Here is a 6,000-nt window from a genome sequence, read left to right on the forward strand (position 1 = left end):
CAGCTCAGAGCCCTCTTCGCCGCTGGTCCTGCCCAGCTCAAAGCCCTCTTCGCCGCTGGTCCTGCCCAGTTCAGAGCTCTCTTCGCCGCTGGTCTTGCCCAGCTCAGAGCCCTCTTCGCCGCTGGTCCTGCCCAGCTCAGAGCCCTCTTCGCCGCTGGTCCTGCCCAGCTCAGAGCCCTCTTCGCCGCTGGTCCTGCCCAGCTCAAAGCCCTCTTCATCGCTGGTCCTGCCCAGCTCTAAGCCCTCTTCATCGCTGGTCCAGGACTCTTTACCGGGGAGCCTCCCCAAGAAAATTTTGGGAGGGGGCAATACACCTCCGGACCAGCGCGATCCGCCAGGACCGCTAGAGGGGTGGTCTCCTGTTCCGCCCTGGCCGCCCGAGGGGTCGTCTCCACCGTGGCCGCCCGAAGGTTCGTCTCTGCCCTGGCCGCCTGAAGGTTCGTCTCCGCCCTGGCCGCCTGAGGGGTCGTCTCCACCGTGGCCACCCGAAGGTTCGTCTCCGCCCTGGCCGCCTGAGGGGTCGCCTCCGCCCTGGCCGCCTGAAGGTTCGTCTCCGCCCTGGCCGCCTGAGGGTTCGTCTCCGCCCTGGCCGCCTGAGGGGTCGTCTCCGCCCTGGCCGCCTGAAGGTTCGTCTCCGCCCTGGCCGCCTGAGGGGTCGCCGCCTGCACAGCCTGCTCCGCCCTGGTCGCCTGCACAGCCTGCTCCGCCCTGGTCGCCTGCACAGCCTGCTCCGCCCTGGTCGCCTGCACTGCCTGCTCCGCCCTGGTCGCCTGCACAGCCTGCTCCGCCCTGGTCGCCTGCACTGCCTGCTCCGCCCTGGTCGCCTGCACAGCCTGCTCCGCCCTGGTCGCCTGCACAGCCTGCTCCGCCCTGGTCGCCTGCACAGCCTGCTCCGCCCTGGTCGCCTGCACAGCCTGCTCCGCCCTGGTCGCCTGCACAGCCTGCTCCGCCCCGGTCGCCTGCACAGCCTGCTCCGCCCTGGTCGCCTGCACTGCCTGCTCCGCCCTGGTCGCCTGCACTGCCTGCTCCGCCCTGGTCGCCTGCACAGCCTGCTCCGCCCTGGTCGCCTGCACAGCCTGCTCCGCCCTGGTCGCCTGCACAGCCTGCTCCGCCCTGGTCGCCTGCACTGCCTGCTCCGCCCTGGTCGCCTGCACAGCCTGCTCCGCCCTGGTCGCCTGCACAGCCTGCTCCGCCCTGGTCGCCTGCACAGCCTGCTCCGCCCTGGTCGCCTGCACAGCCTGCTCCGCCCCGGTCGCCTGCACAGCCTGCTCCGCCCTGGTCGCCTGCACAGCCTGATCTGCCCTGGCCTCCCGTACTGCCGCAGTCTCCAGGCCCTCTGCCGTTCCACGGGCCTGGCCCTCCATCCCGCCCCCGGGTCCGCCTCCGCTCCACCACCCTCCTGAACTATTGTTTATTTTTGTTGTTTTGATGGGCGTCGGGAGCCGCCCATAGAGGGGGGGCTATGTCACGGTGTGGGTTTTGTCTTGTTCTTGTCTGTCATGTGTTCCCCTGTCTTATGTTTAGCTGTCTCCTGTTATGTTGATTAGTCTTCCCAGGTGTCTCTGATTAACCACACCCCCTTGTTATCTTGTTTAGCTTGTCTGTCTGTGTATTTATACCTCTGTGTTTCAGTTGTGGTTTGTGGGTCGTTGTAGCTGTTACCTTGTTCCTGTCCTGAGTTTCGTGTTCTGTTTTCTGCCTGGATTACCTGTTTGTTTAATTAAAGTATGCTCGCATATGGATTCTCTCTCCGCTTCATTTCTGCCAAATCATAACAGATATATATATTCAGTATATTCTACAGTAAAAACTGTACTCAAATCTAGTCAACAAAATGTTGTCTTTCATATTTCGCCTGACTGTAACGTTGTTTTTATGAAATATTAGGGCATATAAATGTTAATTTGCAGTTTAATACGTATTGCTTATACAAATAGCCTACATTTTATTTCAACATATTTCAGTCGATTTTTACTCATCTCAGTATAGTAATACAGTTTGCTAAAACATCATCATTCATTCACACACCCGATTTAAATTTAAACTGTCTTTTTGCGAGCTGTGGTAAACAGCGCATCTCTGCCGTTCATTCATCAAAAACAGAAACCCGATTCACGTGAGAAGAAAAAAAACGTACAGTATTCCTCAGCTCGCTCCTCGATATACCCGCACTTCTGAGGTACTTTTTTCATCAAAAGCTTATTTGATGTGGCAGTATATTCTACAGTAAAAACTGTACTCAAATCTAGTCAACAAAATGTTGTCTTTCATATTTCGCCTGACTGTAACGTTGTTTTTATGAAATATTAGGCAAAAAAAAATTGCAGTTTAATACGTATTGCTTATACAAATAGCCTACATTTTATTTCAACATATTTCAGTCGATTTTTACTCATAGTAATACAGTTTGCTAAAACATCCTCATTCATTCACACACGCGATTTAAATTTAAACTGTCTTTTTGCGAGCTGTGGTAAACAGCGCGCATCTCTGCCGTTCATTCATCAAAAACAGAAACCCGATTCACGTGAGAAGAAAAAAAAACTTACAGTATTCCTCAGCTCGCTCCTCGATATACCCGCACTTGAGGTACTTTTTTCATTATTGTTATTGCTCACAGCGCTGCGAGACGGTGTTAAAGTAATGATCTGAATAAACTGATATGTGGGCGTTCACAGGTTTGCTTGGATTGCCTCATTCATTTGCGTTTGAATAGTGCGCGCTCTCCGTAGGCGGAGTCACATTACATTTGAATTAGCTCTAATGAGGTCGACTGGAATCGCTCTCTTTTAATACAGATTTCACAACATGAGAATATTTGTTTTTTATATAAATTACTTCATTTAAGAGAAGAGAATTCAAGCTTCATGCCTGTATGTCTGTTTGCCTGTTTGACTGAGTATTCGCTGAGTTATTGTTCATTTTCGGACGCGTTTCAGAATGGACGACACTGGCAGATAGAAGGCAGAACTCGCATCACGTTTATTTTTCTTTATTTGGCAAAAAGCACAACACTTTGTTTTTATTGTGAGTATACACAAAAATAATACACATTTAACAGAATCGATTGATGTACAAAACAAGCATAAAAGATAAAAATTAATTTTTTTTTTTTTTTTTTTTTTTGCACTCATACGGAAAAAAACGAGCCTATCGCGCCGGCGCGATAGCCGACCTCAGGGGGTTAACAGTGAACACGGGTCTAAAATTATAACATTCAGCATATATCTAGCAACAGTTCAACTGCAATGTGAAGTTTATGCAACAATAACAAACTAATAATTAAGAATTTCTTACCATACATCTTTCTTGTCTTCAAATCGCGTTCTTCTTCTTCTGAGGTAAATCCAATGTAAGCTCACGGTGCGTCTTCCAAACTCAACGTAAATCAGAAATCGTGCAGCCCTATAGTTTCTCTTGATATCAGCATGTTCACAGCTGTTTGTTGTTGTTGTTGTTGTTTTTACAGGGACCAGATGCTGCACTGATGAGTCCTGCTGACTTCAACATTCACATGAGTCTCTGTACATGAACATGGTAAAGTGAAAAATCAAACACCTTGGAAATGAAAGGTATGTACTATAGGGTGACCATATTTTAGTTTTCAGAAAACAGGACGGGGGCGTGGTTGATGGGCGGGGGCGTGGTTGGGGTGAATGCATAAAAAAATACTTGACAAATGCATTCACAACCTCTGTTATTGTACTTTAATACATAAAGTTATACATCCTTTCCATTCAATGTTTGGCCCGCAACGTTTTTTTTAAGTTTAGCTTTTAACACATTTTACATGACACTATTTCTTTTCATGGCCATAGCATAGGTTAAAAATCTACTACTAAAATAAAAGATCTACTACACTATTTCAGTAAAAAAACAAAAACAATTTCAATCCTCCTGATGTTCTCTTGTAGCCTATACTTTCTTTATGTGGGCCATAATGTCGCTAGCACCTTTATTTGACACTGACACGTGCGTGCCAGCTTTGCAGTTCATGCATTCTGCTTTACACGGATCCCGACCGAAATGAAAACACAGGAATTTTCTCTGTAAATCATCTGTGAATTTACATCTGGGCTTTTTTTTTTTTTTTACGCTGTTAGCTACTTACATCTTATCTCGCACTTGACCGTAAACTGAAGCGTCACTGCTAAAATTCTGTGAACGTAAAGTCCGCCTACTTTGATTTGATTGGTCATTTCAAATATTCTGACATTGACAGACCAATGAGGTTGAGATGAACACACACACACAGGCCACTGTATCTGACGTGCTCTCTGCTTGCCGCTGCGGATTGAGGAACGCGCTGATTATAACAAGACGGGGCGAAGCCGAAGCCAGTTTCATATGTTTTGTGTGCAAACTGCAAAGGCAAGCGCCAGTCAATTTAAAGTACACGCGTAATGGCCCAATGAAAAATAATTAAAACCAGGACATTTTCATCACAAAAAAAAAACAGGCAGGACGGCCAGGACAGGACGTGAAAACAGGACATGTCCTGGGAAAACAGGACGTTTGTTCACCCTAATGTACTATGTTTCAGGAATGGCACAAGGGTGCGTGACTGGTTAAGTCTCTGTCTTTAGTTCAGTGTGTTAAATAATGTGCTTTTTTTGTCATTTGTTGTGTATCTTTGGATTATTAACCGTGACAGTACCCCCCCTCTCCAAAGGCGCGTCCTCGCGCCGTATAACATCCAAAGGGGTGGGAGGGTGGGCGGGTGGGCATCCTAGATTCCAGGACGGTCCAGGCGGAGCTGGCTGGTCAGGGGACCAGGGCGGAACAGGCTGTGTCCTTGGCCAGGGCGGATCTGTCGGACCCTCGGGCGGCCATGGTGGTGATGACCCTTCGGGTGGCCATGGTGGTGAGGACCCTTCGGGTGGCCATGGTGGTGAGGACCCTTCGGGTGGCCATGGTGGTGAAGACCCTTCGGGCGGCCATGGTGGAGATATTTCTTCAGGTGGCCATGGTGGAGATATTTCTTCAGGTGGCCATGGTGGAGATATTTTTTCAGGTTGCCATGGTGACACTGGGAACCTTGTCGTAAAGATCTCCGCGGTCCCCCTATCAGGTATACTGCGGCCCCCCAAAATTTTAATGGAGAACTTGTCAGGTTTTGATACATGGCTAGATGAGGCAGGGGGAGAAAGCAGCTGGATAGGACCAGCGACGAAGGCAGCTCTGGGGTGTGCAGGATCAGTGGCGAAGAGGGCTTTAAGCTGGGTGAGACCAGCGGCGAAGGAAGAGCTTTTGGGAAGACTAGCACTGGCTCTGGCTCTTGCTTGAAGACTGGCTCTTGCTCCGGAACTGGACTCGGCTCATCTGGGCCGAGGACTGGCTCTGGCTCTTGCCCGAGGACTGGCTCTGGCTCTTGCCCGAGGACTGGCTCTGGCTCTTGCCCGAGGACTGGCTCTGGCTCTTGCTCGAGGACTGGACTCGGAACTGGACTCGGAACTGGACTCGGCGTCCTCATCCCAGCTCCCATCCTGATAAAGGCAAAGGAAAACTTTAGCAAATTCCTCCAGAGTCCTACTGTTCTGGTTGAAAATAGTGAATTCCTCGGGGTTCACAGAAACACGGTCTGCGGGCTGTGTAGGATCCATAACGGTGTGAGGTCAAGCCTTCTGTCAGGATACAGACCAGGAGACAGAGGTAAGTGAATCAAACACAGCTTTATTTACAGATGATCAGAGTGCGAGGTGAGTATTCACTCAATTTAAGTGCAGAAGTCGTGAAGGAAACTCGATGTGGGGTGAAAAGCAGGTAAGCACTTTCACTTTGGATAAGTTGACATCAAGCAATCTCAGTTTAGTAATCTTTGTCTCTTCTCTTTCAGATGCGGATCGGCAATCAAACAATCTCAGTTGAAACACTGGAAACTCAAAGGAACACAGGATCTCAGGCAGCATGGGCTCAGACAGGATTTCTGAAGACAGCACAACAATGACATAAAGGTGAGTGTTTCAGGTAAGTATACATTACAGCTTGAAGTCTTGATGT

This window comes from Squalius cephalus, assembly GCF_949319135.1.
Source record: "Squalius cephalus genome assembly, chromosome: 13".
Classification (NCBI taxonomy): Eukaryota; Metazoa; Chordata; class Actinopteri; order Cypriniformes; family Leuciscidae; genus Squalius; species Squalius cephalus.